This window comes from Dermochelys coriacea, chromosome 3, assembly GCF_009764565.3.
Source record: "Dermochelys coriacea isolate rDerCor1 chromosome 3, rDerCor1.pri.v4, whole genome shotgun sequence".
Lineage (NCBI taxonomy): Eukaryota > Metazoa > Chordata > Testudines > Dermochelyidae > Dermochelys > Dermochelys coriacea.
Genome location: NC_050070.1, coordinates 192,652,142 through 192,671,126, shown reverse-complemented (window position 1 = coordinate 192,671,126; position 18,985 = coordinate 192,652,142). Strand labels below are relative to the sequence as shown.

The window sequence follows — 18,985 nt, the reverse complement described above, 5'->3', positions numbered from 1 at the left end:
AGAAAAACTTGAACAACTTTTTTTATAGCAGATCAAATCATTCTCAGTTCAATAGGAAGTCTTTGTTAAACCAGTTATTTTTATTAGTTTGTAATTCAGCTATCCTACACTATCGTATTAAGTTTTAACAAGCTGTTAATAGTAGATGTCTTCACCTTATAATTGCACTTATGTCTCTGACATTCCTGGTGTAAATTGCTAATTTTGAAAACTGTCTAAATAACTTGGGGAAAACACATTTTTTAAAATTTATGCTAAATTTCAAATTATATCCCCAAATCAGTTCAAGAGCATCTTTTTTTCCAGTCAGTGTACATTGATGATACTGTCAATTTATGTTGAAATGGCTGGTTCTACAAACTGACTAAATTATGCTGAGCTTATTTAAGTGAAGCTTGTAGTTTGTTTGCCTAATGCTTCCCATTAAGGCCCTGTTTTCAATTGGCTTGTAACTTTCCCTAACTTTTAACCTTTTCAGACTGAATGTTAATGGAAAGTTTCAGCAAAAATGGTTTAGCCATTACTGAATACAAGGTTAGGAGAAAATACATTATTTTGCCTGGATTTAAAAAATATCTTAAAACCATTTTGTTGAGAAGATACAGAACATCCATGCTTTGGAGCAGGGATTTGAAATTTAGCAGGGGGGAGGTCTGCCTGGGTTCAGGGATGTACCTTTTGCTGTCCCAGTGAAAATCTGCCCATATTTAGTAAAGAGCCTCCAAACATTGCACTTTGCACATGCTCACTAGAAGCTTGTTAGAGTTCGGCAGCTGACTTCTCTGAAGATTGCGTCTGCGCTGAGTATGCTCCATCCCCTCGCAGCGCCTGCATTTGATCAGGCTGCGCAAGCACCATCACCGTAGAATGACTGAGCATGCCCCTCTCCAGGGGCTCTGTAGCACTTTCTCTACAGTTGTTTCTCCCAGAGGCCATGGGTCACTGTGGTGCTCGGTACAGGAACTGAGAGCAGAGTCTTTTCTGTGCTCTCAGTGATCTTCCTGGTGATGCCTAGGCAGTGAGGAGGAGGAGGAAGGAACTTGATTGGAATTCTGAGGGGTGAGACGCAAAGGGGCTTGGGGGATAGCATTGTGGAGGTCAACATGGTTCCACATGTTAGGATTGTTTTTTGTTTCCTTTTTTTAAAAAATGAAGCTATGGCAGAGGAAAAAATAGTATGAGATCATGTAATTAAAGATTGTATCATAGCGTGTATGCACAAAGAGGCTGAATTAAGGTTGTGTGGGCATTCTTTATGCAGGCATTTACTAACTTTTGAAGGCTTGACTTTGCAAATATAACATTCTTGTAACGTCAAGGAGTTTTGTATGTAATAGTATGTATATTGGCTTGTATCTCCATGTCTGCAAAGGCATTACGGGTTTTCAGAAATGTTCTCAGCATTAAGATTTGTGATTTAACAATTATTTAATTTTTGAAAGGGCTTCAGCAAAGGAGTTCAAATAACTTGCTAGTGTCTAAATCTGTATTGAGCTGTATTTGGAAGCAATATAATATTTTCAAAAATTGTGCATCAGAAATCTGGCTCAGACTTTTGAAGATTGAGTATGAATGATCACTCATGATCTTGTTCTGCATGTTGAGAATATGGGAATAATTTGTTTACTGTCAGAGTTGTTTCACTTGAAAATAATTCTAGTCATAGATGAGTTTTCTGAGTTTATCTGATTTCATATGTGACCTTAGCAACATTCAGCAAGCAGAAACATTCTATTCAGTAGTGTCACAATATGAATGTCCATCTGAGCTGCTCCAAAGAGTTGAATTAGAATTTTCTATTAAAATAAAAGTAGAGATTTTCATCTATGGAGGTTATCAAGGTCATGGATCTAATCACAAAAAAAATCATGAAATCACTTGTAGCTTTACATAATATATTAGCTTTTGTTATTAAATATAATCCCCCCAGGATTGAAATAAAAATTATATGGAGAGGGTAACTGACCAACTGTCATCAAGAGCCCGCCACAGTTGTTATAGTAGTATGCTCGAGTATCATCTACTTAAGTCAAGCCTGAGTTCTGATATTTTTCCTTTCTGTCTCCCCCCTCAAAAGCAAAATAACTTTTCCACGCTTCCAGTCTGAAATGTGATGGATTTGTTGACTTCAGAGTGTCCAAAAATCAATCAGATATTTTCATCCCAAAATTTCTGAGGTGTAAATGAGAGTCCCCAAAGTATTTTTATTCCTTTTTTTCCCAAGCTTTCCACACATTGCCTGCTAGTGAGCCAGATCTGGCCAGTCAGGTGGTGGCCTTCCCATGCTAATAACTTTTGGTCACTGTTAACCTAGACCACATTAGACTGGCCAGCGAGGGGTCAGTTGCTCTTTATCTCATTACCATCCCCTGAGCACCCTATTATTTCAGATTTAAAATCGCTGACAGAAGTTGAGTGCTTGTGCAGTGGTGGGAGCCGAACTCAAAAGTTTGTATCTAATTTCCTGACTCTCATCTTAATTTTTTTTAGACTTTTGGGGGGGAAGCCTGGGAGGAAAGTGGGAAAATGTTCTAAAAACGTAAGTCATTTAATTTCCAGAGTAAATATATGCAGCTATGTCATAAATATAAAGGGAAGGGTAAACACCTTTAAATCCCTCCTGGCCAGAGGAAAAACCCTTTTACCTGTAAAGGGTTAAGAAGCTAAGATAACCTCGCTGGCACCTGACCAAAAGGACCAATGAGGAGACAAGATACTTTCAAAGCGGGGGGGGGCAGGGGGAAGAAACAAAGGGTTCTCTCTGTCTGTGTTGTTTTTGCCGGGACCAGAGCAGGAATACAGATCAGAACTCCTGTAAAAAGTCAGTAAGCAATCTAGTTAGATATGCGTTAGATTCTGTTTTGTTTAAATGGCTGATAAAATAAGTTGTGCTGAATGGATTGTATATTCCTGTTTTTATGTCTTTTTGTAACTTAAGGTTTAGCCTAGAGGGATTCTCTGTTTTGAATCTGATTACCCTGTAAAGTATTTACCATCCTGATTTTACAGAGGTGATTCTTTTACTTTTTCTTTAATTAAAATTCTTCTTTTAAGAACCTGGTTGCTTTTTCATTGTTCTTAAGATCCAAGGGTTTGGGTCTGTTTCACCTATGCAAATTGGTGAGGATTTTTATCAAGCCTTCCCCAGGAAAGGGGGTGTAGGGCTTGGGGGGATTTTGGGGGGAAAGACTTTTCCAAGTGGGTTCTTTCCCTGTTATAGTTGTTAGATGCTTGCTTGTGGCAGCAATAAAGTCCAGGGACAAAAGGTAAAATAGTTTGTACCTTGGGGAAGTTTTAACCTAAGCTGGTAAAAATAAGCTTAGGGGTTTTTTCATGCAGGTCCCCACATCTGTACCCTAGAGTTCAGAGTGGGGAAGGAACCTTGACAAGCTAACATGCAGTATACCAGTGCATATAGATCTGCATGAGTTGAGCATATAGAGGAAGATTATGCCTCTTAAAAAGTAGTGAGATCCTAGGAGCAAATACATTACCCACGTAGCAGTGTCTGGAATTACTAAAATTCTACTTTGAAAATTCTGACTAGGAATCCTCAAATATTCAGCTCCATTTTCTCCTTCCATCTCCTTTTCTGTCTGGATCTTCTAGGCAGGAGGAAGACTGAGGAAAGGAGTAGAAAAGTAGGGAGGATCTGATTATATGAGAAAAGACCAAAAAAATTATTCCCATTGGTTGCCAATCTGCTTAATTAGCATATGGGGAAGAGCTAATGGATCTCCAGGCATGACAAAGCAGGACCCAGAAAATAGTTTAGAACATAAGAAAAGCCATACTGGGTCAGACTAAAGGCACATCTAGCCCAGTATCCTGTCTTCCGACAGTGGCCAATGCCAGGTGCTTCAGAAGGAATGAACGGAACAGGTAATCAGCAAGTGATCCATCCACTGTTGCCCATTCCCAGCTTCTGGCAAACAGAGGCTAGGGACACAAAGATCCAAAATTAAAACAGGAAGTGGTAACAAATGTAAACTTTTGACTTCTAAAATTTTAAACAACAAAACCATTTGTCGCCATGTGAAACTGATGACAAACTGATTTGCAGTCAAACTTTATGTGTCAAAAGTTTTGTCATCTGAAACTTCATCTAATAGTTTTGATGGCAAATGCACTTGGCTTCAGGCACAGCTGGCAACAAGTACACAATAGCACCTCTGATGTACAATGTGCTGATGTCTTCTCAGCACTAGCCTGGTGTGTAGGCTGTGCTGTGTTGTGACTGCCCATTGAACAGACAAGCACAAGGGCTATAGAGAAGGCTTCTGGCAACACCTTTCATGCCAGCCAGGATTTTGTCCTTTCATACATAAGGACTCGTGTTTAACTGTGACCTATCCAGCTATCCAACTCAGTCTGCAAGTTGACTGCTTCTGAAAACAAAGTTTGTGTGTAATGTTATGCTAGGAGTTGTATTCTTATTGTGTCATGTCCATTAGCTTCTCAGAAAAATCATAATAGGAGAAAAGTTAAGGTTCCTAGGTAAGTACACTGTAGTCATGACAAAGAACCGGAAGATTGCTGTATCCCCTATTAGATCTTGTACTGCAATGTAACCATTCTGACTGTATTGTGTCTTAATGCCCATAACGAGACCTTGAAAATGAGTCTCTACTGGAACTGAATGTATAGTAGGAATAAAACACGAATTAAATCTTATGAATGGAGATGGCCTGGCATCAAAGGCTATACTCCAAGGTTATCGTTTTGTTACATTTTAAAGTTAAATCTGTAGGCTAGAACAATTAGTGTTGCACTGAAAACTACTAGCATACTTCTTCAAGGTTTTGCTTGCCTGTCTGAGATATAAAAGAATAACTCAAATAAGTAATGAAATAATTCTTTATTAAAATTAATGGAGATAATGACCTGCATTTCTGAAATAGCATTTGTGATTAGAAATAGACTTAACAGGGAGCATAAGTTACAGCACATGAGATGGCTTGAAATCTTTTCTCTGCTGCCTTCGCTGTCACCGGATGACTGGAGGATAGCTAACATAATACTATTTTTTTTAAAAAGGCTCCAGAGGTGATCTTGGCAATTACAGGCAATTTATGGGCTAGTGCGCCTAACTTCAGTACCAGGCAAATTAGTTGAAACTTGTGATATTTCCCTGGTGTTACCTGGACTGGTGATCTGCTAGATCACTCCAGTCCTCGACTCTGGGAGCCAGCCTTACCCTGCTCTGCTATGAGAAACCCTCCCTTGGCTGTTCATGCACAGACTCTAGCATGTAAGCTGCTCCCAGCTACATGAGTGAGCACTTTTGGCCAGCTGCTGCTTGGATTGTGCAACCAAATGACACTGGCCAATATCTCTGGTCCCAGACACAGCCCTAGGAACCTCCGTCTTGCAGTGTCCAGTTACGCCTGCTGGACGGTGCAAGCTTGTATGAGTTAATCAATTTACAAAGAAATTGATGTGTACCAGGCTTGTTATCCCAAGGGGAGTCTCTGACACGCTTCAAACCAAATACACTGCTTCAGGTAGAATAAACAAATTTATTAACTACAAAAGAGAGATTTTAAGTGATTGTAAGTCAAATCACAACAAGTCAGATTTGGTCAAATGGAATAAAAGCAAAACGCATTCTAAGCTCCTCTTAACACTTTCAATGCCCTTACAAACTTAGATGCTTCTCACCACAGGGTGGCTGATTGCCCTTCAGCTAGGCTCTCCCCTTTGATCAGCACTTCAGTTGCTTGGTGGTGGTGTCGATAGATGGAGGTAGAAGAGATTATATCCAGATGGAGCTGGTGTAGCTCAGCTTTTAGGGGTGAACACTATGATGATATGAATAATAATAAGTGGCAGACTGGACATCATGCTTCAGCATCTTTCTGGCCTCTCTGGCCCCAAGGAAGGTATAAATTGTAGAGAAATAATTATTGCTAATCTTCTTTTAATCTATATTCACATAATATAAAGGTAGAATAATTCTCTTAAGTATGTCCAAGAAATGTCTAAGGAAGGAGGACTTTTATTTAGGGCTAGATTCTGCTGCACTTGGTCATGTTTTGCAGATTTTGAGATGAGAAGGGACTACTATGATAATCTCATCTGATCTTTTGTACAACACAGGCCACACCAAGTGATTCCTATATCTAGTCCAACAATGTGTGGTTGAGCTGGAGCGTATCTTCTAGAAAGATCTCTTTTCTGCCATCTTAATGGAAAGACTCCAGTTTATGGAAAATCTACCATATTCCTTGATGAGTTGTTCTAGCCATTAATTATCCTCACTGTTAAAAATGTGTATTTTATTTTCAGTTTAAACACTGCTGACACTCATTTCCAGCCATTGGATCTTGTCATGCCATTTGTCTGCTGAATTAAAGAGCTCTCCAGTAACAGATATTTTCTCCTTCTGCAGGTAATTGTAGACTGCGAGCAGGTCATCCAAAAATAACAGAAGATGCTGTAAATTTAAAAAGTATTTCCCTCTCCAATCCCCACAACCAAACTTCTGTATGTGGGATGTATATTTCAAGAACATGAAACTAAAAAAGCTTTTCATTTCAGGTATCTTTCCCATCTACTTATAAAAATAAATTTCTCCTTCTAGTTTTCATTCATGTGATGCATAAATAGGAGGTAAAGCTCAGTCTTCAAACACTCATTTTTTATATTTTTTTAATGGGAAAGTTCAACACTTGTAATTCTCTCTTGGTACTGTTAAAGTCATAGGGTGAAATGGATCTCTGTAGAACAGATTATACAAGGTAAATGAACCATCTAAGCCAAAGTAAGCCCTAAAGAGGACCTAAGTGGTTCACGGGCTTTGTGCACAGGGTGAATTTCACCCAGAATATTCATATGCAATATATTCCCTATTCATATTTATTTCTAATCAATGAGATAATTGTATGCTAGTCTGAAGATCTTGCTAACCCTGATAAGCAAAGTAAGTCCTGGTTGTTAAAACTTGATTACTTGGCAGGATGTCTTTTTGGAAATGATTATTACTTTTTTTCCCTTTTAATTTAAAATCTGCCATGCTGCTGACTGTTTGCATTGTGTGAGGAAATCCAATAATCACCATGTCATGGGACTCTAATCATGCCAATGCTGGCAAATAAATAAATAAAATGGCTCAAGTACATCGGCAGTTCTTCTTACAGAAATGTAATGACAAGACTAGGAAGCAATATGGACAAAAAGCAACACTGTATTTATGATTCAAATAATTGAGCAACAAGATAATTGTTTGTCTAGTGCCTGGCACAATGAGGCCCCAGTGTTGGTTGGGGCCACTCATACAATGTAAATAACAATAATTGAAGATAGTGGATAAAACTCATACATTTGACAGTGCCTCAGGGAAACTTTGGTGAAATGCATAAATAGAAGTATTACAGTCCATTTTCCTAGTATGTAGAGCTATGAGACCATTTAGGTTACTGTAAGAATGACATAAGCAGATAGGCTTCTGCTTAGGTCAGTCAGTCAGCTATTGGTAGTTAACAGTCAGGGAGACAACCCCATGTCCTGGGTTCTCCTGAACCTCTGACTTCCATAGATGGGACTGGACAACAGGGGATGGATCACCAAATAAATTGTCCTGTTCTGTTCATTCTCTCCAAAGCATCTGGCACTGACTGCTGGCAGAAGAGAGGATCCTGTGCTAGCTGGACCATGGTCTGACGCAGTATGGCCATTCTTATGTTCTTAACATCATCTTATGCTCCATCAGACAGGTGACAAGATAGGTAACACACAGTACTTCAGTCACCTCTGATACTATAGACATTGAGAAGATCTGGTAGACAGGTTAGTATAGAGGTGCTGGGATCTGACTTTTGCAGAAAGTTTAGAGAAAATCTGTATTCCTGAGCAGAAAAAATGAGACTAAGACTAAGGAAGGACTCTATTACCCATTTTTGAAGGATAGATGGTTATAAAATGGGATTTGAACTAATGGACAAAATATAATGGAGCACCCCCTCTCCACCTGGTTACCTCCTTTAATGCCAATCTGCTTACAGGTTTTGATGGACAGGTCTGGGTTCTTTAGATCCCGCCACCCACTCAGCAGGGTGTATCTTCTTTCTTTTTTTCCTATGAAATTATTCCGTGATGCCTCCACCCCCCTCGCTCCTTCCTGGCAGGGTCACCAGGGCAGCTTGGGCAGAAAATTTTAACTACAGAGTAATCCCCACTTACTTGCCAGATAGTTGGAGACTTCCAAGAAATAACACAAACACATAAAATATATATTCAATACAATAATTATATTAAACACGAGACAAATACAACATAACAGGATAAAACACTATTTTTAGGGTCACCAGTGCCCACACTGCAAATACCCGTGGCTTGATGTAGCAAATGTAAAATTAGTGTCCCATTGGTAAGTGTACTTTGCTGGGGTCCTTGGTGACGTATAACCACAAAATTCTTCTCTGCAGTGGTTTAGCAGCGTGGCTGACTGGGTTCAGTACAGCCCACAGGACTCATAAGTGGGAGAAGGTGGCAAATCCATCCATAGGTGTAATATGCAGCATGTTATAAAATCCTCAAACCCTTACTCCCTGGCTTGAGGACACAGTTCAGGGAGCAGGGAGTTCCCAGAACAAATTCCCTGACTAACTAAACGATGGGGCACTCACAAACTCAATGAATGATCCTCAGGTTTGAAGATGACTCTGGACTCCTCAGTCACTGCAGAGGGGCTGCTCCCTGCTGTCAGGGATCCTCCTCAGATAGGAATCCGGCTGCATCGGTCGCAGGATTTCCCCTCACCACAAAGGGGTGCGGGGCTCAAGGTGTAGGTTACACAACTACACTAACGTCCAAATGGTAGCCTCCTAACCCAGCCTCCAGTCACGAACTCAGCAGGCAGCTTCCCTGGACTAGCAGACAGAGCAGAGCTGGCCATGTGGTGACTGGTCTCAGCTAGAGAGCTGGAGGGCGAACTCAGCCTGGCTGGGAAGTTTCCCAGCAAACTCTACAAATTGGGAATCATCAGTGGGGAAGGGAACACCCAGCTGAGAGATCTGCTGTCAGGTCCCTAGAGGCCTGTTCTCAGGGGGAACCCTGCAGGCCTGGGACTCACCAGCTCCCCACACAGCCAATCCTGCCCTTTTCCCAGCTGGCTCCAGACTGACTACAAAATGGCTTCTCCCTGGGGGGGCCTCTCACTCCCTATTGGTTGCTGGGTGGACTCTGAGTCTGCCTTGGCTCCCCCTCCCTACCAGAGGCAATGCGCCTCTCCCTGAGCTGCCCGCAGACGGAGCCCCAGGAATCTAGGTAATCTCCTTGGGGGTTACAATAAGGATATGGGGTCAAAAAGTAAGATGTGGAAAATAAATTTGCTTACACAAATTTCTACAGCCCTTACTCATGATGAGTGAAGCTTGAATGGGAAATACTAACATATGCACTGAAGTCCATGTGACTGCTTGTGTAGATGTTAGCATGAGAATATTGCCAGATTTCATCCTTTGAGAGGGTTTAACAAATGGAATACCTTACTGGGCGCCATAGACGTAGCTAGTTGAAAACCGTACAAGTAGGCAACTATTTGGAAAATAACAAAGAGCTAATCTGGAGGTTTTGTCTTAGGGTCACACTTTGGTTGGCCACTGCATGCACATGGGTGTGCGAGACCCTCCTTGTCCCCTTGTGCAGCTGCCCATCAACCTCCCACAATTGCAGTCCCTGAATAGTCTCTGAGCCTGTGAAGCATGATGCCAACAAAGAAGCAAGGGGAGGAGGCTCTTGCTAAAGTCAATGGCAAATTTTACCTGAGAAAGAAATGGCTAGATAGGGCCCAAATATTTTTAACTTCAACCTGGTAACTCAAACAGAAGGAATATGGAGTGAAATCCTAGCCCCAGTGAAGCCAATGGAAGTTTTGCCATTATCTGTAATGAAGAACTTACCACACATAAAAAGGCATTTGGGGCATCTTCTTTAGAGTGTTCAATAATTGGGGAAACCACCAGCATAATGTGTTAATGACATGTTAGCATGGAATAGGATTAAATACGTTTCCTGGATTGTCAACTCATGTTCAGTTCATCTGCTTAATTTTGTAACTGTGAATACAAAGCTAATTAAAATGAAAAGATTTTATTCCATCTTAAAACTTTCTATTTTCTTCAGCTTCGATTGAAGTTTTATATGTAGTCCCCACCGCCACCAAAGAGCTGACCATTTTAATTAGTTTAGCTACTCAGACATTTTGATAAGGAAACCAGGAAAAGGCTAAGCAATAACCTGAAATAAATAGATATTACAGTAAATGGAAAACCATTTACACTAATGGATTTTATTAACCAAACTTCAGAAAGCAATTACTATTCATATCTGAATGACTGAATCAGTGACACTCTTTTATGGGAGCTGTTGGCAGTCACTTTTTCTGAATTTAGGGAGAAATGAGAAATTAATAAGTGCAAATTAGTTTCAATGTTTAAACAAATGGGCCTGCACACATTAGTTTGGTGAGCAGGGTTTGTCTATAACTCAGTAAATAACACTCACTAACCCCAATGACCAGTGGCAAAAGCAATGTTAGATACTTCTTGTAATCACCCCACTTTGCTGCAGCTTTTAGCAGCAGACACACAATTTTCTTATTGAAGGAATTTGCATAAGCAGCGGAGGTACTGGTATTGTCCAGAAAGAGAGAGAGAGTCATCAGCAATCATCCAGTCTGGCTCAACAATATGACCATGCAAAGAAAACACAGAAACAGATCCATGTGCTCTTTGGGCCAGAAGAAAGATTTAGAGCCCTCTGCTGATCACTAAGCCATTTTAGACATACCTTGCTGTATGTATTTAGAACTAAATCATCAGCCTGGCCTTTACATGTGCCTCCTTGTTTAGAAACGCAATTTTGGGTAGTTGTATTTAGATTGGATAGATGTCTATGTTCCTGACTTTGCCTGAAAATCAGGCACTTAGTGCACAGTGCTCTAAGGCCTTGTCTACACTGTCAAGTTTGTGCGCAGTAAAGCAGCTTTGAGCGCTACACTGCCAAGCCACTTAGTGCGCAGAAACTGCGCAGTTGCAGCACTTTAAAAAAAAAACACCATGACGAGAGGCATCAAGCTTTCTGCGCCGGGGGTAGAAAGCTGCAGTGCCAGTGTAGGCACCCTGGTCGATTACAACGCTGCAATTGGCCTCCGGGAGGTGTCCCACAATGCCTGTTCTCACCTCTCTGGCCATCGGTTTGAACTCTACTGCCCTGCCCTCAGGTGACCAACCATCATCTCCACTCCTTAAATTCCTTGGGAATTTTGAAAGTCTCCTTCCTGTTTGCTCAGTGATGCAAACAGTGGTCTCAGCACATCTTTCCAGGTGGCCATGCCTGCTCTACACATGAGACAATCCTCCTCTAGGAGCAACGCTGAGCTGCTGGACCTCATCAGTATTTGGAGAGAGGAGGCTGTCCAGTCCCAGCTGCGCTCCAGCCGTAGACATTTTGATACCTACAGACAGATTTCACGATGCATGACAGAAAGAGGCCAGGACTGAGACACACTGCAGTGCAGAGTCAAAGTGAAGGAGCTGCGGGACACCTACCACAAGGCGCGGGAGGCAAACCACCGCTCCCGTGCTGTGCCCACGAGCTGCTGTTTCTACAAAGAGCTGGATGCAATACTCGGTGGTGACCCCACCTCCACTGCAAAGGCCACTGTGGATACTTTGGTGGCTCGCGTGCCAGTCAAGAGTGGACTGAGCCAGGAGGAGGAAATCTTGGATGAGGATGTGGAGGGGATCAGAAATGCATGCAGCCCAGAGCTCTTCTCTACCCCGGAGGAGGCTAGCCAGTCACAGCTGTTGGATCTTGGTGAAGTGCAATCAGGAGAGGAGGCCCCTGCTAAGTGGCTTTGATTTTGGGAATCTCTGAAGTGAGTTTTTGGGGACAGGAGGGCTGCAGAAAGCAGGCTTGTGTCTGTATGATGCCTGTACTACCATATGCCTAGTCTGAGCAGTGAAACAGGTGTTGATTAACTCCCTGACTGAATCTGCCTCAGAGATCTCCAGGAAACTCTCATGGAGATACTGGGCAATCCACTGCCACATGTTCTTTGGCAGAGCTGCTTTGTTTCTTGCCCCATTAAGGATAACTTTCCCACGCCACTCTGCCATCACTGGGGCGGGGACCGTTGCTGCACACAGGTGAGCTGCATAAGGGCCAGAGCAGAAGCCACAGTCTTGGAGAAGACCCTCCCTTGATTCTCTGCTCCCCCTCAGCAGTGAGATATCTTCCATAATGAACTCAGCTTGTGGAAAATGTGTGGACAGGAATAATTATAAGCCTACAGTGCTGGCTCTTCCCAAGAGTCACGTGCCCAGTGTGCAGTACAGTCCTGGAACACCCATTTCCACTGTCCCTGCGGTTACTCACCATTTTGGGGGTCTTGTGGCTCATGAGTGCTTGCCTTGGGTCAGCCAGTTAGTGACAGGCATGTGAATAGTGGCTGTGTTTTAAATCAATGGCCTGTATGTTGCAAACAATACTGCTTCTGTAAAATTTTGCATTTTGGCTTCACAGATATGACCTTGGGAGCCCAGCCTCCCTGTTTGTTAGTGCCGGCTGAACAGCTGCACAGAATTAGAAAGCGGCCACAAAGAACTAAAGAGGACTTTCTACGTGATGTAATGCTGCACTCCACGGATGAAAAACAAGAATTGAAGGAGTGCAGGGACAGCGAGAAGAGGGACTGAAAGGAGAATGCAGCACGCCAAAACGAAGCCACAGAGCATCTCTTAAATGTTATGGAGCGCCAGGTGGACACGCTCCAGGCTAACACTGCAAACCAAGCAGCTCCACACCCACCCTCCCCTGCAGCTGCTGTCACAAAATTCTTTCCCATGTGCCACCCCAGACACCACCAAAGCACTCTTATCAACCTCCTGGCTCCAGTCTGTACTGGCTGCGTTCCATTCCTGCCCCATCACAGTCCAGCCCTGCAGACTCCCAATACCCACTGCACTCAACACCCATCCCTCTGCAGTTTAGCCTTGCTGAGGTACAGTACTTGATGCACTGTACTCCAAAGGAGAAGGTTGGATATGATACCTGGGCATACACAAATCTTTAACCTACCTCCTCCTGGGACCCTCCCTTCCCCCATCCTCCTCAGTGCTGATGTGTTTTTTCTTTGTTGCTGTTTTTTAATAAAATAATTGTTCTGATTTGAAAGCAATCTTTATTCTATTAACAGAAAGCAAACAGAGCCCTACAAAGCAACAGGCAACTTTCTTACACCTTCATAGTGCATCGTCTGCCCCAATCACAATCACCTCCTAGCATTACAAGCACTGAACTCCTGAGCATAGCAACAAATTTTAGTGGCTTTCAGTTTCAAATTGCTGCCTCAAGACATCCTTGATCCTTATCCCCATACTGCACCCCTCTAATAGCCCAGATCTCTGGCTGTTCAAATTCAGCCTCCAGGTGCTAAGCCTTAGCGGTCCAACCCTGAGTGAAGCTTTCACCCTTCCCTTCACAAATATTATGGAGCATACAGCACGCGGCTATAAGCATAGGAATATTGCCATCGGCTAGGTCTAGCCTTCCATATAGGCAGCACCAGTGGGCCTTTAAACGGACAAAAGCACACTCAGCAGCCATTCTGCCCTTGCTCAGCCTGTTGTTGAACCACTCCTTGCTGCTGTCAAGGTGCCATGTGTATAGCTTCATAAGCCACAGTATTAAGGGGTAGGCGGCGTCTCCCAGAATTACAGTGGGCATTTTGACTTCCCCTACAGTGATCTTCTAGTATGGGAAGAAAGTGCCTGCTTGCAGCTTCCTGAATAGGCCAGTGTTCCAAAAGATGCGTGCATCATGCACCCTTTCCAGACCAGCCTGCATTAATGCCTGTGAAATGCCCATGGTGATCCACAAGTGCCTGGAGAACCATTGAGAAAGGTTCCAATTAATGTACTTGGTGGCTAGATGGTCTGGTGCCAGAATTGGAATGTGTGCCATCTATTGCCCCTCTGCAGTTAGGGAAGCCCATTTGTGCAAAGCCATCCACAATGTCACACACATTGTCCAGAGTCACAGTCTTTCAGAGCAGGATGTGATTAATGGCCCCGCACACTTCAGTCAACACGAGTCCAACGGTCAACTTTCCCACTCTGAACTGGTTAGCAATCGATCGGTAGCAGTCTGGAGTAGCCAGCTTCCACAGTGCAATCACCATATGCTTCTCCAATGACAGGGCAGCTCTCATTCTCATGTCCTTGTGCCACAGGGCTGGGGAGAGCTCATCACACAGTCCCATGAATGTGGCTTTCCTCATCCAAAAGTTCTGCAGCCACTGCTCATCATCCCAGATGTGCATCACAGTGTGATCCCACCACTCAGAGCTTGTTTTCCGAGCCCAAAAGTGACGTTCCACTGTGGTCAGCACCTCCGTGAATGCCACAAGCAATCTCATGCTGTAGCTACTATGCCTGGCAAGATCAATGTCGCACTCCTATTGCCTTTGTAGTCTAAGGAGTAACTCCACTGCCACTCGTTATATGTTAGTCAGAGCGAGCAGCATATTGGTCAACAGTGCAGGATCCATTCCCGCAGCCCAAAGAGGCAGGCCGCGCAGTACATAAACCATTGAAAGATGGTGCCAAATGTGGATGGAAGCACAGGGATTGCTGAGATGTGAAGCAATGCATCACAGGGCAGTGGGACAAGACCCAGGGTGCCCTGCGACCCCCTCTGCCTTCCCACAACTTTTAGCGGCAGAAGAGGAAGTGATGCTCTGTGCTATAGCTGCCCAGAGTGCACTGCTCCTAATACCGCTGCAAGTGCCACAGGTGTGAACATGCTATTGCACAGGCAGCTGACAGTTTGAACATACAACAGCGATTTCCCTTCAGCGCTTTCGGAGTGGCTCTGTAACTCTACCAGTGTAGAAAGACCATAAGATGTCTGAGTTCCTGAAGTGCAGGTGGAGGATACCTTCCCCTGGAATTTGATCTCTTTGATGGTCCTCTAGAGCCAGAATGTAGCACAATCCATGAGTGGTGCCTTCTGTTTAGTGGTATTGTTGTAAATCATGTCCTAGAAAGAAACCTTAGTTACAAGTGGAGAAGGCTAGAGATCGGTCTTTCTTTACATTACAAAGGAGCACAGTTTGTGGCTGACACCCATGTGAAAGTAATGTCTTAGCTGAGCTCTCACAATCTGCACAGAGTATCTAACGTACTTATCAGACCCCTCTCCCCTTTACTTCTCTGCAGTTGCCGGCCTAGACAGTTTTGGGGTCAGGCACATGTGCCTCATTTACCCACACTTAGCATAAGCTGAGACTCAAGATAGCACTTAGTTCAACAGCAGCTGCTACCAGGCAGGACTGAATTCATCTCTCGTGTTATACTACATTCACGTCTATTCTTCATGTTATTCCATTGATGTTCAAGGATTCAACTCTGCAGGTAGGAATAGGGAGCAAAGCGAATGATCTCCTCTGCCAGGAATGTACAGGTAATAGACTGGAGTCATTATTTTTGATACCCTGTAAAAGGGCTAGCTGGGGCTCAACCCTCTCCGGGGTGGTGGGGAGCCACACCAGCTCGCTACACACAGTTGACTTTGGGGAATTTGTCTGGCCACCGGAGTCTCCCTCGGCAGCCCTGGTGGTAACTGGAACGAGCACCGTAGTCCCAGGCACTGGGTCAGGGTGAGACACCAAATACTTAGTAGCTCAGGCAGGGCCTGAGCAAACAGTTCAGTGGTAACAGGCCCAGGCCCTGGGTCAGGGCGGGGCAACAAACAGTCAGTAGCTCAGGCCCTCAGACAGGGGCTGAGCAACCCAGCATATGTGAACTAGCCCAGGCCTCCAAGGACCTGGAAGAGGGGGAGACTGCCACCCACGAGTTGGGTGGCAGGGGGGATGCAGGCCCTCCCACTCCACTGCGTCCCAGCCCGGGACCCTAGCAGCGGCAAACGACCTGCTGCTGGGTCAGCGGGGATCCTGACCGCAACACATTGGCCTGGGCTCTGGCAGTGCTACAGCCAGACTAGGGTCGGCTGCCCCTGGGCTACTTCCTAACTCCCCTCCTTCTGGTACCTGGGTCATGGCGGTGTTCTCCGGGGGACCAATCACCATGGGTTCCTCGGGGCAGTGGGCAAGCAGCAGGCCCAGTAACTCCTCTATGTAGCGGGAACAAGGCAGGTCTGGTAACTCCCCTGGATAGCAGGTGCAGGGCAGGTCAGGCCAGTCTTGGGGTGGACCTGGGGCTGTGGGGTTTTCCCAGTCGCGGACTAGGCTGGCCGTGTCTGGCCTCCCTGGTGGCTGGTCCTCTAATGAGCTCTGAGGGCCCGCCTTTATACTTCCGAGTTGTGCCTTTCTAATTCTGGGTTACTGCCTGTCCCGCTGAGGGGTGGGCTCAGAGCTTCCTGGCTCTGCCCACTCTGGTGTCTGGAGGGGCTCACTACATACCACTTCTTTTGATTAGAAAGTGTTCCAAGAAAACTCCCTTTTGAGAAGCTGCATATTCACTGGAACCTTCATTGCCCAGATCAGAGTGAGAAGAGAGCTGGCACAGTGACCAGTGACCTCAGCAACTGCAAAAGGCACATTTCTGTTTGGATGATCTAAATGCCAACTTTAATCAAGCACCATTTGTATCACCCTCAGGTAGATTCTTCAGTCATTTAATTTCCTGGAAATCACTGAATGATTTAACAAAGCTGCCTGCACAGTCTAAGCTAATGGAACAGGGTGTGCAGCAATGGAAACACTCTGCTCATGATGACCTTGCCCTAGTCACTATAGCCACAATTCTCAAAAGTGACTCATGATTTGGCTACCTCAGTTTTGTGGTGCCCAGTAGCTTGAATTCCAGAAACTGTTGATCCCCTCTCCCCCCTAGAAATCAGGCTCCATTAAAGTGTCCACTGCACTTGGGCAGTTGAGGTACTCAGAATCACCCTCAGTTTTGAAAAGCTTGGCCTGTGTTCACAACTTGGTTTCCTGTGTTTGGAAAGGGTAAAATGCTGCACTGATTTTTAGCTCACATGTAACCCTCTCCAACAGAGTCAACATCTTGTTCAAACTCATCTTTGTCCCCAGAATGCCAATGCACCTTGAATTTCGGAATTAGTGTCTTAAAATTGTTTGATGAATAATTTATGCAAACATTTCAACCTGTCAGTTAGTTTTCAACTATTCACCCACAGCTATGGCTTTGGGTATTTGCAATTTGCCGCTCACCTGTGTTTTAGTCATTGAAGTCACATTGTTCTTACTCTCTGAAAGTATTGCTCTAAAATCCACAAAAAACTTCAAAGATGACTGTGTTAACATTCCTGGTTCATGCTCATTCACACAGGTGTTCACTATACTTTCTCTCTCTATGAATATGATGGACTAACATTTTCCTGAATTGCATGGACTATGAATATCATCTCAAATACATGCACAAATACACTTTTTGGAGAACTCTTTTTTTACCTAGCTTTCTACACATGAAGTCAGTGGGGGGCTAATATTGTGGAAGTCAGCCTGGAATTTGTCCCAAAAGACATTCTGCATGGGTGTATAAACAGTGTTACATATGTGGAAACTGATCAGAAAAATGGATATAAGTGGTGGGCAGTGTAACCTACCCACATTAAATGGCTGCTCAAAATTAGACCAGATTCACTACTGTGTAACATCTGTTTTATGATGGTGTAGTTCCATTGATTTGAGTTACTTTGGCATAAAACTGTGTTAACAAAGTGGTGAATCAGACCCAATGTGTGTAACTTACAGACTCAAGGGATGGAAGATGGAAAAGTAAAAGAAGTAAATACCATTTACATTAAAAAGAAAAGGAGTACTTGTGGCACCTTAGAGACTAACAAATTTATTACAGCATAAGCTTTCGTGAGCTACAGCTACAGCTCACGAAAGCTTATGCTCTAATAAATTTGTTAGTCTCTAAGGTGCCACAAGTACTCCTTTTCTTTTTGCAAATACAGACTAACACGGCTGCTACTCTGAAACCATTTACATTAGTGCAAGTTACCCTGGTGACTGGGTTCCTATAATATAGGACAGGCTTGGGGATCTGACAAGCTGGCTAGATTGTCGGGCTCAACGGGTAGTGATCAATGGCTCCATGTCTAGTTGGCAGCCGGTGTCAAGTGGAGTGCCCCAGGGGTCGGTCCTGGGGCCCGTTTTGTTCAATATCTTCATAAATGATCTGGAGGATGGTGTGGATTGCACTCTCAGCAAATTTGCGGATGATACTAAACTGGGAGGAGTGGTAGATACGCTGGAGGGGAGGGATAGGATACAGAAGGACCTAGACAAATTGGAAGATTGGGCCAAAAGAAATCTAATGAGGTTCAATAAGGATAAGTGCAGGGTCCTGCACTTAGGATGGAAGAATCCAATGCACCGCTACAGACTAGGGACCGAATGGCTCGGCAGCAGTTCTGCGGAAAAGGACCTAGGGGTGACAGTGGACGAGAAGCTGGATATGAGTCAGCAGTGTGCCCTTGTTGCCAAGAAGGCCAATGGCATTTTGGGATGTATAAGTAGGGGCATAGCGAGCAGATCGAGGGACGTGATCGTTCCCCTCTATTCGACACTGGTGAGGCCTCATCTGGAGTACTGTGTCCAGTTTTGGGACCCACACTACAAGAAGGATGTGGATAAATTGGAAAGAGTACAGCGAAGGGCAACAAAAATGATTAGGGGTCTAGAGCACATGACTTATGAGGAGAGGCTGAGGGAGCTGGGATTGTTTAGTCTGCAGAAGAGAAGAATGAGGGGGGATTTGATAGCTGCTTTCAACTACCTGAAAGGGGGTTTCAAAGAGGATGGCTCTAGACTGTTCTCAATGGTAGCAGATGACAGAACGAGGAGTAATGGTCTCAAGTTGCAATGGGGGAGGTTTAGATTGGATATTAGGAAAAACTTTTTCACTAAGAGGGTGGTGAAACACTGGAATGCGTTACCTAGGGAGGTGGTAGAATCTCCTTCCTTAGAGGTTTTTAAGGTCAGGCT

At 44.1% G+C, this 18,985-nt stretch overlaps 1 long non-coding RNA gene across 1 annotated transcript; it reads right to left on the bottom strand.

The window, feature by feature from the left end:
* Positions 1-32: 32 nt before the first annotated feature.
* On the bottom strand, positions 33-17,920 carry LOC122459559. The gene is made up of 2 exons (XR_006280338.1): positions 17,873-17,920; positions 33-2,126 (listed from the first exon to the last, which is right to left on the bottom strand). It is a non-coding gene; the product is annotated as an uncharacterized LOC122459559 (long non-coding RNA).
* Between the last annotated feature and the right edge of the window lie 1,065 nt (positions 17,921-18,985).